General features: G+C 45.0%; 17 non-coding genes across 17 annotated transcripts; all 17 read left to right on the forward strand.

Annotated features, from left to right (window-relative positions):
- The first annotated feature begins 71 nt into the window (after positions 1–71).
- Positions 72–190, forward strand: LOC142507588 (5S ribosomal RNA). Its single transcript, XR_012805842.1, has one exon. It is a non-coding gene; the product is annotated as a 5S ribosomal RNA (ribosomal RNA).
- A 685-nt stretch (positions 191–875) lies between these two features.
- On the forward strand, positions 876–994 carry LOC142507466 (5S ribosomal RNA). Its single transcript, XR_012805725.1, has one exon. It is a non-coding gene; the product is annotated as a 5S ribosomal RNA (ribosomal RNA).
- Positions 995–1,677: 683 nt separating this feature from the next.
- On the forward strand, positions 1,678–1,796 carry LOC142507582 (5S ribosomal RNA). Its single transcript, XR_012805836.1, has one exon. It is a non-coding gene; the product is annotated as a 5S ribosomal RNA (ribosomal RNA).
- A 682-nt stretch (positions 1,797–2,478) lies between these two features.
- On the forward strand, positions 2,479–2,597 carry LOC142515128 (5S ribosomal RNA). The gene has a single exon (XR_012810987.1). It is a non-coding gene; the product is annotated as a 5S ribosomal RNA (ribosomal RNA).
- A 682-nt stretch (positions 2,598–3,279) lies between these two features.
- Positions 3,280–3,398, forward strand: LOC142509238 (5S ribosomal RNA). The gene has a single exon (XR_012807422.1). It is a non-coding gene; the product is annotated as a 5S ribosomal RNA (ribosomal RNA).
- Positions 3,399–4,082: 684 nt separating this feature from the next.
- Positions 4,083–4,201, forward strand: LOC142507600 (5S ribosomal RNA). The gene has a single exon (XR_012805853.1). It is a non-coding gene; the product is annotated as a 5S ribosomal RNA (ribosomal RNA).
- A 685-nt stretch (positions 4,202–4,886) lies between these two features.
- On the forward strand, positions 4,887–5,005 carry LOC142507611 (5S ribosomal RNA). Its single transcript, XR_012805864.1, has one exon. It is a non-coding gene; the product is annotated as a 5S ribosomal RNA (ribosomal RNA).
- Positions 5,006–5,688: 683 nt separating this feature from the next.
- LOC142515412 (5S ribosomal RNA) lies at positions 5,689–5,806 on the forward strand. The gene has a single exon (XR_012811259.1). It is a non-coding gene; the product is annotated as a 5S ribosomal RNA (ribosomal RNA).
- A 684-nt stretch (positions 5,807–6,490) lies between these two features.
- LOC142515140 (5S ribosomal RNA) lies at positions 6,491–6,609 on the forward strand. The gene has a single exon (XR_012810998.1). It is a non-coding gene; the product is annotated as a 5S ribosomal RNA (ribosomal RNA).
- A 686-nt stretch (positions 6,610–7,295) lies between these two features.
- On the forward strand, positions 7,296–7,414 carry LOC142513654 (5S ribosomal RNA). Its single transcript, XR_012809589.1, has one exon. It is a non-coding gene; the product is annotated as a 5S ribosomal RNA (ribosomal RNA).
- Positions 7,415–8,096: 682 nt separating this feature from the next.
- Positions 8,097–8,214, forward strand: LOC142514501 (5S ribosomal RNA). Its single transcript, XR_012810391.1, has one exon. It is a non-coding gene; the product is annotated as a 5S ribosomal RNA (ribosomal RNA).
- A 684-nt stretch (positions 8,215–8,898) lies between these two features.
- LOC142513422 (5S ribosomal RNA) lies at positions 8,899–9,017 on the forward strand. The gene has a single exon (XR_012809369.1). It is a non-coding gene; the product is annotated as a 5S ribosomal RNA (ribosomal RNA).
- Positions 9,018–9,700: 683 nt separating this feature from the next.
- On the forward strand, positions 9,701–9,819 carry LOC142507622 (5S ribosomal RNA). Its single transcript, XR_012805875.1, has one exon. It is a non-coding gene; the product is annotated as a 5S ribosomal RNA (ribosomal RNA).
- A 684-nt stretch (positions 9,820–10,503) lies between these two features.
- On the forward strand, positions 10,504–10,622 carry LOC142515151 (5S ribosomal RNA). Its single transcript, XR_012811009.1, has one exon. It is a non-coding gene; the product is annotated as a 5S ribosomal RNA (ribosomal RNA).
- A 684-nt stretch (positions 10,623–11,306) lies between these two features.
- Positions 11,307–11,425, forward strand: LOC142513900 (5S ribosomal RNA). The gene has a single exon (XR_012809823.1). It is a non-coding gene; the product is annotated as a 5S ribosomal RNA (ribosomal RNA).
- Positions 11,426–12,108: 683 nt separating this feature from the next.
- LOC142509738 (5S ribosomal RNA) lies at positions 12,109–12,227 on the forward strand. The gene has a single exon (XR_012807895.1). It is a non-coding gene; the product is annotated as a 5S ribosomal RNA (ribosomal RNA).
- Positions 12,228–12,911: 684 nt separating this feature from the next.
- Positions 12,912–13,030, forward strand: LOC142513591 (5S ribosomal RNA). The gene has a single exon (XR_012809530.1). It is a non-coding gene; the product is annotated as a 5S ribosomal RNA (ribosomal RNA).
- The last annotated feature ends 354 nt before the right edge of the window (positions 13,031–13,384 follow it).

Genomic DNA, 13,384 nt, shown 5'->3' on the forward strand with positions numbered 1-13,384 from the left:
CGCGTGTTGTCCATCGCCGCCCGCTCCACACGTACTCGAGGGATATAAGAATAAACATCCCACTCAATGTCTGGTGCGATCATACCAGCACTAATGCACCGGATCCCATCAGAACTCCGAAGTTAAGCGTGCTTGGGCGAGAGCAGTACTAGGATGGGTGACCCCCTGGGAAGTCCTCGTGTTGCACCCCTTTTCGTGTTTTTCTATTTCTGATTACTTGTTGACAGACGAGTTTCGGCTCAAATCATCTGAATCTCGATCGGGACCAGATAAGACATGTGAAATGAAAGTAGCTCGGGCACTGCCGGATTTGGACAAAATTCTAGGCTAATTTGATTGTAAACGGGCAAACGGACGAGACTCATTACTACGCAATGAGCTGACGAGATTTTAGCCGAATTCCTTCTCTAAGACCCTCTAATTTGCGATTTACCGCTTCTGTTAAGCTTTCGTTTCCTCGAGAAATCCGCTTAGGAAGTTCGAAATTCGATTCTGGTTCCATTTTATCGTATCCCAAGCATAATAATAGCTTTACATTCGTTATTTCCTTCTTCTTATTTTTTTTTCTATTTTCTGGGAACATTTATCGATTTTTGTTGTCGTGAGCCGGTTCTGTGCGGAAGGGTATGACGCAGATTACTACCGGAGACGGTTAACTCATTAAAAACAATTATTTCGACTGTTTTATCCATAATTTACGTAAACGGTCGCGACACGAGGTCTTCCCAGGGAGGTCACCCATCCTACCTCTGCCATCGCGCCAGAACGCTTAACTTCATGGTTATGATTGGGCGAGAGCAGTGCCGCGTGTTGTCCATCGCCGCCCGCTCCACACGTACTCGAGGGATATAAGAATAAACATCCCACTCAATGTCGGGTGCGATCATACCAGCACTAATGCACCGGATCCCATCAGAACTCCGAAGTTAAGCGTGCTTGGGCGAGAGCAGTACTAGGATGGGTGACCCCCTGGGAAGTCCTCGTGTTGCACCCCTTTTCGTGTTTTTCTATTTATGATTACTTGTTGACAGACGATTTTCGGCTCAAATAATCTGAATCTCGATCGGGACCAGATAAGACATGTGAAATGAAAGTAGCTCGGGCACTGCCGGATTTGGACAAAATTCTAGGCTAATTTGATTGTAAACGGGCAAACGGACGAGACTCATTACTACGCAATGAGCTGACGAGATTTTAGCCGAATTCCTTCTCTAAGACCCTCTAATTTGCGATTTACCGCTTCTGTTAAGCTTTCGTTTCCTCGAGAAATCCGCTTAGGAAGTTCGAAATTCGATTCTGGTTCCATTTTATCGTATCCCAAGCATAATAATAGCTTTACATTCGTTATTTCCTTCTTCTTATTTTTTTTCTATTTTCTGGGAACATTTATCGATTTTTGTTGTCGTGAGCCGGTTCTGTGCGGAAGGGTATGACGCAGATTACTCCGGAGACGGTTAACTCATTAAAAACAATTATTTCGACTGTTTTATCCATAATTTACGTAAACGGTCGCGACACGAGGTCTTCCCAGGGAGGTCACCCATCCTACCTCTGCCATCGCGCCAGAACGCTTAACTTCATGGTTATGATTGGGCGAGAGCAGTGCCGCGTGTTGTCCATCGCCGCCCGCTCCACACGTACTCGAGGGATATAAGAATAAACATCCCACTCAATGTCGGGTGCGATCATACCAGCACTAATGCACCGGATCCCATCAGAACTCCGAAGTTAAGCGTGCTTGGGCGAGAGCAGTACTAGGATGGGTGACCCCCTGGGAAGTCCTCGTGTTGCACCCCTTTTCGTGTTTTTCTATTTTGATTACTTGTTGACAGACGATTTTCGGCTCAAATCATCTGAATCTCGATCGGGACCAGATAAGACATGTGAAATGAAAGTAGCTCGGGCACTGCCGGATTTGGACAAAATTGTAGGCTAATTTGATTGTAAACGGGCAAACGGACGAGACTCATTACTACGCAATGAGCTGACGAGATTTTAGCCGAATTCCTTCTCTAAGACCCTCTAATTTGCGATTTACCGCTTCTGTTAAGCTTTCGTTTCCTCGAGAAATCCGCTTAGGAAGTTCGAAATTCGATTCCGGTTCCATTTTATCGTATCCCAGGCATAATAATAGCTTTACATTCGTTATTTCCTTCTTCTTATTTTTTTTCTATTTTCTGGGAACATTTATCGATTTTTGTTGTCGTGAGCCGGTTCTGTGCGGAAGGGTATGACGCAGATTACTCCGGAGACGGTTAACTCATTAAAAACAATTATTTCGACTGTTTTATCCATAATTTACGTAAACGGTCGCGACACGAGGTCTTCCCAGGGAGGTCACCCATCCTAGCTCTGCCATCGCGCCAGAACGCTTAACTTCATGGTTATGATTGGGCGAGAGCAGTGCCGCGTGTTGTCCATCGCCGCCCGCTCCACACGTACTCGAGGGATATAAGAATAAACATCCCACTCAATGTCGGGTGCGATCATACCAGCACTAATGCACCGGATCCCATCAGAACTCCGAAGTTAAGCGTGCTTGGGCGAGAGCAGTACTAGGATGGGTGACCCCCTGGGAAGTCCTCGTGTTGCACCCTTTTTCGTGTTTTTCTATTTTGATTACTTGTTGACAGACGATTTTCGGCTCAAATCATCTGAATCTCGATCGGGACCAGATAAGACATGTGAAATGAAAGTAGCTCGGGCACTGCCGGATTTGGACAAAATTGTAGGCTAATTTGATTGTAAACGGGCAAACGGACGAGACTCATTACTACGCAATGAGCTGACGAGATTTTAGCCGAATTCCTTCTCTAAGACCCTCTAATTTGCGATTTACCGCTTCTGTTAAGCTTTCGTTTCCTCGAGAAATCCGCTTAGGAAGTTCGAAATTCGATTCTGGTTCCATTTTATCGTATCCTAAGAATAATAATAGCTTTACATTCGTTATTTCCTTCTTCTTATTTTTTTTATATTTTCTGCCAACATTTATCGATTTTTGTTGTCGTGAGCCGGTTCTGTGCGGAAGGGTATGACGCAGATTACTCCGGAGACGGTTAACTCATTAAAAACAATTATTTCGACTGTTTTATCTATAATTTACGTAAACGGTCGCGACACGAGGTCTTCCCAGGGAGGTCACCCATCCTAGCTCTACCATCGCGCCAGAACGCTTAACTTCATGGTTATGATTGGACGAGAGCAGTGCCGCGTGTTGTCCATCGCCGCCCGCTCCACACGTACTCGAGGGATATAAGAATAAACATCCCACTCAATGTCGGGTGCGATCATACCAGCACTAATGCACCGGATCCCATCAGAACTTCGAAGTTAAGCGTGCTTGGGCGAGAGCAGTACTAGGATGGGTGACCCCCTGGGAAGTCCTCGTGTTGCACCCTTTTTCGTGTTTTTCTATTTCTGATTACTTGTTGACAGACGAGTTTCGGCTCAAATCATCTGAATCTCGATCGGGACCAGATAAGACATGTGAAATGAAAGTAGCTCGGGCACTGCCGGATTTGGACAAAATTGTAGGCTAATTTGATTGTAAACGGGCAAACGGACGAGACTCATTACTACGCAATGAGCTGACGAGATTTTAGCCGAATTCCTTCTCTAAGACCCTCTAATTTGCGATTTACCGCTTCTGTTAAGCTTTCGTTTCCTCGAGAAATCCGCTTAGGAAGTTCGAAATTCGATTCTGGTTCCATTTTATCGTATCCCAAGAATAATAATAGCTTTACATTCGTTATTTCCTTCTTCTTATTTTTTTTTCTATTTTCTGGGAACATTTATCGATTTTTGTTGTCGTGAGCCGGTTCTGTGCGGAAGGGTATGACGCAGATTACACCGGAGACGGTTAACTCATTAAAACTAATTATTTCGACTGTTTTATCCATAATTTACGTAAACGGTCGCGACACGAGGTCTTCCCAGGGAGGTCACCCATCCTACCTCTGCCATCGCGCCAGAACGCTTAACTTCATGGTTATGATTGGGCGAGAGCAGTGCCGCGTGTTGTCCATCGCCGCCCGCTCCACACGTACTCGAGGGATATAAGAATAAACATCCCACTCAATGTCTGGTGCGATCATACCAGCACTAATGCACCGGATCCCATCAGAACTCCGAAGTTAAGCGTGCTTGGGCGAGAGCAGTACTAGGATGGGTGACCCCCTGGGAAGTCCTCGTGTTGCACCCCTTTTCGTGTTTTTCTATTTCTGATTACTTGTTGACAGACGAGTTTCGGCTCAAATCATCTGAATCTCGATCGGGACCAGATAAGACATGTGAAATGAAAGTAGCTCGGGCACTGCCGGATTTGGACAAAATTGCTAGGCTAATTTGATTGTAAACGGGCAAACGGACGAGACTCATTACTACGCAATGAGCTGACGAGATTTTAGCCGAATTCCTTCTCTAAGACCCTCTAATTTGCGATTTACCGCTTCTGTTAAGCTTTCGTTTCCTCGAGAAATCCGCTTAGGAAGTTCGAAATTCGATTCCGGTTCCATTTTATCGTATCCGAAGCATAATAATAGCTTTACATTCGTTATTTCCTTCTTCTTATTTTTTTTCTATTTTCTGGGAACATTTATCGATTTTTGTTGTCGTGAGCCGGTTCTGTGCGGAAGGGTATGACGCAGATTACTCCGGAGACGGTTAACTCATTAAAAACAATTATTTCGACTGTTTTATCCATAATTTACGTAAACGGTCGCGATACGAGGTCTTCCCAGGGAGGTCACCCATCCTAGCTATGCCATCGCGCCTAGAACGCTTAACTTCATGGTTATGATTGGGCGAGAGCAGTGCCGCGTGTTGTCCATCGCCGCCCGCTCCACACGTACTCGAGGGATATAAGAATAAACATCCCACTCAATGTCTGGTGCGATCATACCAGCACTAATGCACCGGATCCCATCAGAACTCCGAAGTTAAGCGTGCTTGGGCGAGAGCAGTACTAGGATGGGTGACCCCCTGGGAAGTCCTCGTGTTGCACCCCTTTTCGTGTTTTTCTATTTCTGATTACTTGTTGACAGACGAGTTTCGGCTCAAATCATCTGAATCTCGATCGGGACCAGATAAGACATGTGAAATGAAAGTAGCTCGGGCACTGCCGGATTTGGACAAAATTCTAGGCTAATTTGATTGTAAACGGGCAAACGGACGAGACTCATTACTACGCAATGAGCTGACGAGATTTTAGCCGAATTCCTTCTCTAAGACCCTCTAATTTGCGATTTACCGCTTCTGTTAAGCTTTCGTTTCCTCGAGAAATCCGCTTAGGAAGTTCGAAATTCGATTCTGGTTCCATTTTATCGTATCCCAAGAATATAATAGCTTTACATTCGTTATTTCCTTCTTCTTATTTTTTTTTCTATTTTCTGGGAACATTTATCGATTTTTGTTGTCGTGAGCCGGTTCTGTGCGGAAGGGTATGATGCAGATTACACCGGAGACGGTTAACTCATTAAAAACAATTATTTCGACTGTTTTATCCATAATTTACGTAAACGGTCGCGACACGAGGTCTTCCCAGGGAGGTCACCCATCCTACCTCTGCCATCGCGCCAGAACGCTTAACTTCATGGTTATGATTGGGCGAGAGCAGTGCCGCGTGTTGTCCATCGCCGCCCGCTCCACACGTACTCGAGGGATATAAGAATAAACATCCCACTCAATGTCTGGTGCGATCATACCAGCACTAATGCACCGGATCCCATCAAACTCCGAAGTTAAGCGTGCTTGGGCGAGAGCAGTACTAGGATGGGTGACCCCCTGGGAAGTCCTCGTGTTGCACCCCTTTTCGTGTTTTTCTATTTATGATTACTTGTTGACAGACGAGTTTCGGCTCAAATAATCTGAATCTCGATCGGGACCAGATAAGACATGTGAAATGAAAGTAGCTCGGGCACTGCCGGATTTGGACAAAATTCTAGGCTAATTTGATTGTAAACGGGCAAACGGACGAGACTCATTACTACGCAATGAGCTGACGAGATTTTAGCCGAATTCCTTCTCTAAGACCCTCTAATTTGCGATTTACCGCTTCTGTTAAGCTTTCGTTTCCTCGAGAAATCCGCTTAGGAAGTTCGAAATTCGATTCTGGTTCCATTTTATCGTATCCCAAGAATTATAATAGCTTTACATTCGTTATTTCCTTCTTCTTATTTTTTTTTCTATTTTCTGGGAACATTTATCGATTTTTGTTGTCGTGAGCCGGTTCTGTGCGGAAGGGTATGACGCAGATTACTCCGGAGACGGTTAACTCATTAAAAACAATTATTTCGACTGTTTTATCCATAATTTACGTAAACGGTCGCGACACGAGGTCTTCCCAGGGAGGTCACCCATCCTACCTCTGCCATCGCGCCAGAACGCTTAACTTCATGGTTATGATTGGGCGAGAGCAGTGCCGCGTGTTGTCCATCGCCGCCCGCTCCACACGTACTCGAGGGATATAAGAATAAACATCCCACTCAATGTCGGGTGCGATCATACCAGCACTAATGCACCGGATCCCATCAGAACTCCGAAGTTAAGCGTGCTTGGGCGAGAGCAGTACTAGGATGGGTGACCCCCTGGGAAGTCCTCGTGTTGCACCCTTTTTCGTGTTTTTCTATTTTTGATTACTTGTTGACAGACGAGTTTCGGCTCAAATCATCTGAATCTCGATCGGGACCAGATAAGACATGTGAAATGAAAGTAGCTCGGGCACTGCCGGATTTGGACAAAATTGTAGGCTAATTTGATTGTAAACGGGCAAACGGACGAGACTCATTACTACGCAATGAGCTGACGAGATTTTAGCCGAATTCCTTTCTCTAAGACACTCTAATTTGCGATTTTCCGCTTCTGTTAAGCTTCTGTTTCCTCGAGAAATCCGTTTAGAAAGTTCGAAATTCGATTCCGGTTCCATTTTATCGTATCCCAGGCATAATAATAGCTTTACATTCCGTACTTTCCTTCTTCTTATTTTTTTTTCTATTTTCTGGGAACATTTATCGATTTTTGTTGTCGTGAGCCGGTTCTGTGCGGAAGGGTATGACGCAGATTACTCCGGAGACGATTAACTCATTAAAAACAATTATTTCGACTGTTTTATCCATAATTTACGTAAACGGTCGCGACACGAGGTCTTCCCAGGGAGGTCACCCATCCTAGCTCTGCCATCGCGCCAGAACGCTTAACTTCATGGTTATTATTGGGCGAGAGCAGTGCCGCCTGTTGTCCATCGCCGCCCGCTCCACACGTACTCGAGAGATATAAGAATAAACATCCCACTCAATGTCGGGTGCGATCATACCAGCACTAATGCACCGGATCCCTTCAGAACTCCGAAGTTATGCGTGCTTGGGCGAGAGCAGTACTAGGATGGGTGACCCCCTGGGAAGTCCTCGTGTTGCACCCTTTTTCGTGTTTTTCTATTTGTGATTACTTGTTGACAGACGATTTTCGGCTCAAATCATCTGAATCTCGATCGGGACCAGATAAGACAAGTGAAATGAAAGTAGCTCGGGCACTGCCGGATTCGGACAAAATTGTAGGCTAATTTGATTGTAAACGGGCAAACGGACGAGACTCATTACTACGCAATGAGCTGACGAGATTTTAGCCGAATTCCTTCTCTAAGACCCTCTAATTTGCGATTTACCGCTTCTGTTAAGCTTTCGTTTCCTCGAGAAATCCTCTTAGGAAGTTCGAAATTCGATTCTGGTTCCATTTTATCGTATCCTAAGAATAATAATAGCTTTACATTCGTTATTTCCTTCTTCTTATTTTTTTTTTATTTTCTGGCAACATTTATCGATTTTTGTTGTCGTGAGCCGGTTCTGTGCGGAAGGGTATGACGCAGATTACTCTGGAGACGGTCAACTCATTAAAAACAATTATTTCGACTGTTTTATCTATAATTTACGTAAACGGTCGCGACACGAGGTCTTCCCAGGGAGGTCACCCATCCTAGCTATGCCATCGCGCTAGAACGCTTAGCTTCATGGTTTTGATTGGGCGAGAGCAGTGCCGCGTGTTGTCCATCGCCGCCCGCTCCACACGTACTCGAGGGATATAAGAATAACATCCCACTCAATGTCGGGTGCGATCATACCTGCACTAATGCACCGGATCCCATCAGAACTCCGAAGTTAAGCGTGCTTGGGCGAGAGCAGTACTAGGATGGGTGACCCCCTGGAAGTCCTCGTGTTGCTCCCTTTTTCGTGTTTTTCTATTTCTGATTACTTGTTGACAGACGAGTTTCGGCTCAAATCATCTGAATCTCGATCGGGACCAGATAAGACATGTGAAATGAAAGTAGCTCGGGCACTGCCGGATTTGGACAAAATTCTAGGCTAATTTGATTGTAAACGGGCAAACGGACGAGACTCATTACTACGCAATGAGCTGACGAGATTTTAGCCGAATTCCTTCTCTAAGGACCCTCTAATTTGCGATTTACCGCTTCTGTTAAGCTTTCGTTTCCTCGAGAAATCCGCTTAGGAAGTTCGAAATTTGATTCTGGTTCCATTTTATCGTATCCCAAGAATAATAATAGCTTTACATTCGTTATTTCCTTCTTCTTATTTTTTTTTCTATTTTCTGGGAACATTTATCGATTTTTGTTGTCGTGAGCCGGTTCTGTGCGGAAGGGTATGACGCAGATTACACCGGAGACGGTTAACTCATTAAAATAATTATTTCGACTGTTTTATCCATAATTTACGTAAACGGTCGCGACACGAGGTCTTCCCAGGGAGGTCACCCATCCTACCTCTGCCATCGCGCCAGAACGCTTAACTTCATGGTTATGATTGGGCGAGAGCAGTGCCGCGTGTTGTCCATCGCCGCCCGCTCCACACGTACTCGAGGGATATAAGACTAAACATCCCAATCAATGTCTGGTGCGATCATACCAGCACTAATGCACCGGATCCCATCAAAACTCCGAAGTTAAGCGTGCTTGGGCGAGAGCAGTACTAGGATGGGTGACCCCCTGGGAAGTCCTCGTGTTGCACCCCTTTTCGTGTTTTTCTATTTCTGATTACTTGTTGACAGACGAGTTTCGGCTCAAATAATCTGAATCTCGATCGGGACCAGATAAGACATGTGAAATGAAAGTAGCTCGGGCACTGCCGGATTTGGACAAAATTCTAGGCTAATTTGATTGTAAACGGGCAAACGGACGAGACTCATTACTACGCAATGAGCTGACGAGATTTTAGCCGAATTCCTTCTCTAAGACCCTCTAATTTGCGATTTACCGCTTCTGTTAAGCTTTCGTTTCCTCGAGAAATCCGCTTAGGAAGTTCGAAATTCGATTCCGGTTCCATTTTATCGTATCCGAAGCATAATAATAGCTTTACATTCGTTATTTCCTTCTTCTTATTTTTTTTCTATTTTCTGGGAACATTTATCGATTTTTGTTGTTGTGAGCCGGTTCTGTGCGGAAGGGTATGACGCAGATTACTCCGGAGACGGTTAACTCATTAAAAATAATTATTTCGACTGTTTTATCCATAATTTACGTAAACGGTCGCGATACGAGGTCTTCCCAGGGAGGTCACCCATCCTAGCTATGCCATCGCGCTAGAACGCTTAACTTCATGGTTATGATTGGGCGAGAGCAGTGCCGCGTGTTGTCCATCGCCGCCCGCTCCACACGTACTCGAGGGATATAAGAATAAACATCCCACTCAATGTCTGGTGCGATCATACCAGCACTAATGCACCGGATCCCATCAGAACTCCGAAGTTAAGCGTGCTTGGGCGAGAGCAGTACTAGGATGGGTGACCCCCTGGGAAGTCCTCGTGTTGCACCCCTTTTCGTGTTTTTCTATTTCTGATTACTTGTTGACAGACGAGTTTCGGCTCAAATAATCTGAATCTCGATCGGGACCAGATAAGACATGTGAAATGAAAGTAGCTCGGGCACTGCCGGATTTGGACAAAATTCTAGGCTAATTTGATTGTAAACGGGCAAACGGACGAGACTCATTCCTACGCAATGAGCTGACGAGATTTTAGCCGAATTCCTTCTCTAAGACCCTCTAATTTGCGATTTACCGCTTCTTTTAAGCTTTCGTTTCCTCGAGAAATCCGCTTAGGAAGTTCGAAATTCGATTCTGGTTCCATTTTATCGTATCCCAAGAATTATAATAGCTTTACATTCGTTATTTCCTTCTTCTTATTTTTTTTTCTTTTTTCTGGGAACATTTATCGATTTTTTTTGTCGTGAGCCGGTTCTGTGCGGAAGGGTATGATGCAGATTACACCGAAGACGGTTAACTCATTAAAAACAATTATTTCGACTGTTTTATCCATAATTTACGTAAACGGTCGCGACACGAGGTCTTCCCAGGGAGGTCACCCATCCTACCTCTGCCATCGCGCCAGAACGCTTAACTTCATGGTTATGATTGGGCGAGAGCAGTGCCGCGTGTTGTCCATCGCCGCCCGCTCCACACGTACTCGAGGGATATAAGAATAAACATCCCACTCAATGTCGGGTGCGATCATACCAGCACTAATGCACCGGATCCCATCAGAACTCCGAAGTTAAGCGTGCTTGGGCGAGAGCAGTACTAGGATGGGTGACCCCCTGGGAAGTCCTCGTGTTGCACCCTTTTTCGTGTTTTTCTATTTCTGATTACTTGTTGACAGACGAGTTTCGGCTCAAATCATCTGAATCTCGATCGGGACCAGATAAGACATGTGAAATGAAAGTAGCTCGGGCACTGCCGGATTTGGACAAAATTCTAGGCTAATTTGATTGTAAACGGGCAAACGGACGAGACTCATTACTACGCAATGAGCTGACGAGATTTTAGCCGAATTCCTTCTCTAAGACCCTCTAATTTGCGATTTACCGCTTCTGTTAAGCTTTCGTTTCCTCGAGAAATCCGCTTAGGAAGTTCGAAATTCGATTCCGGTTCCATTTTATCGTATCCCAGGCATAATAATAGCTTTACATTCGTTATTTCCTTCTTCTTATTTTTTTTTCTATTTTCTGGGAACATTTATCGATTTTTGTTGTCGTGAGCCGGTTCTGTGCGGAAGGGTATGACGCAGATTACTCCGGAGACGATTAACTCATTAAAAACAATTATTTCGACTGTTTTATCCATAATTTACGTAAACGGTCGCGACACGAGGTCTTCCCAGGGAGGTCACCCATCCTAGCTCTGCCATCGCGCCAGAACGCTTAACTTCATGGTTATTATTGGGCGAGAGCAGTGCCGCCTGTTGTCCATCGCCGCCCGCTCCACACGTACTCGAGAGATATAAGAATAAACATCCCACTCAATGTCGGGTGCGATCATACCAGCACTAATGCACCGGATCCCTTCAGAACTCCGAAGTTATGCGTGCTTGGGCGAGAGCAGTACTAGGATGGGTGACCCCTTGGGAAGTCCTCGTGTTGCACCCTTTTTCGTGTTTTTCTATTTGTGATTACTTGTTGAAAGACGATTTTCGGCTCAAATCATCTGAATCTCGATCGGGACCAGACAAGACAAGTGAAATGAAAGTAGCTCGGGCACTGCCGGATTCGGACAAAATTGTAGGCTAATTTGATTGTAAACGGGCAAACGGACGAGACTCATTACTACGCAATGAGCTGACGAGATTTTAGCCGAATTCCTTCTCTAAGACCCTCTAATTTGCGATTTACCGCTTCTGTTAAGCTTTCGTTTCCTCGAGAAATCCGCTTAGGAAGTTCGAAATTCGATTCTGGTTTCATTTTATCGTATCCTAAGAATAATAATAGCTTTACATTCGTTATTTCCTTCTTCTTATTTTTTTTTCTATTTTCTGCCAACATTTATCGATTTTTGTTGTCGTGAGCCGGTTCTGTGCGGAAGGGTATGACGCAGATTACTCTGGAGACGGTCAACTCATTAAAAACAATTATTTCGACTGTTTTATCTATAATTTACGTAAACGGTCGCGACACGAGGTCTTCCCAGGGAGGTCACCCATCCTAGCTATGCCATCACGCTAGAACGCTTAACTTCATGGTTATGATTGGGCGAGAGCAGTGCCGCGTGTTGTCCATCGCCGCCCGCTCCACACGTACTCGAGGGATATAAGAATAACATCCCACTCAATGTCGGGTGCGATCATACCTGCACTAATGCACCGGATCCCATCAGAACTCCGAAGTTAAGCGTGCTTGGGCGAGAGCAGTACTAGGATGGGTGACCCCCTGGGAAGTCCTCGTGTTGCTCCCTTTTTCGTGTTTTTCTATTTCTGATTACTTGTTGACAGACGAGTTTCGGCTCAAATCATCTGAATCTCGATCGGGACCAGATAAGACATGTGAAATGAAAGTAGCTCGGGCACTGCCGGATTTGGACAAAATTCTAGGCTAATTTGATTGTAAACGGGCAAACGGACGAGACTCATTACTACGCAATGAGCTGACGAGATTTTAGCCGAATTCCTTCTCTAAGACCCTCTAATTTGCGATTTACCGCTTCTGTTAAGCTTTCGTTTCCTCGAGAAATCCGCTTAGGAAGTTCGAAATTCGATTCTGGTTCCATTTTATCGTATCCCAAGAATAATAATAGCTTTACATTCGTTATTTCCTTCTTCTTATTTTTTTTTCTATTTTCTGGGAACATTTATCGATTTTTGTTGTCGTGAGCCGGTTCTGTGCGGAAGGGTATGACGCAGATTACACCGGAGACGGTTAACTCATTAAAAACAATTATTTCGACTGTTTTATCCATAATTTACGTAAACGGTCGCGACACGAGGTCTTCCCAGGGAGGTCACCCATCCTACCTCTGCCATCGCGCCAGAACGCTTAACTTCATGGTTATGATTGGGCGAGAGCAGTGCCGCGTGTTGTCCATCGCCGCCCGCTCCACACGTACTCGAGGGATATAAGACTAAACATCCCAATCAATGTCTGGTGCGATCATACCAGCACTAATGCACCGGATCCCATCAAAACTCCGAAGTTAAGCGTGCTTGGGCGAGAGCAGTACTAGGATGGGTGACCCCCTGGGAAGTCCTCGTGTTGCACCCTTTTCGTGTTTTTCTATTTCTGATTACTTGTTGACAGACGAGTTTCGGCTCAAATAATCTGAATCTCGATCGGGACCAGATAAGACATGTGAAATGAAAGTAGCTCGGGCACTGCCGGATTTGGACAAAATTCTAGGCTAATTTGATTGTAAATGGGCAAACGGACGAGACTCATTACTACGCAATGAGCTGACGAGATTTTAGCCGAATTCCTTCTCTAAGACCCTCTAATTTGCGATTTACCGCTTCTGTTAAGCTTTCGTTTTCTCGAGAAATCAGCTTAGGAAGTTCGAAATTCGATTCCGGTTCCATTTTATCGTATCCGAAGCATAATAATAGCTTTACATTCGTTATT

Source organism: Primulina tabacum, chromosome 10 (genome assembly GCF_025594145.1).
Source record: "Primulina tabacum isolate GXHZ01 chromosome 10, ASM2559414v2, whole genome shotgun sequence".
Lineage (NCBI taxonomy): Eukaryota > Viridiplantae > Streptophyta > Magnoliopsida > Lamiales > Gesneriaceae > Primulina > Primulina tabacum.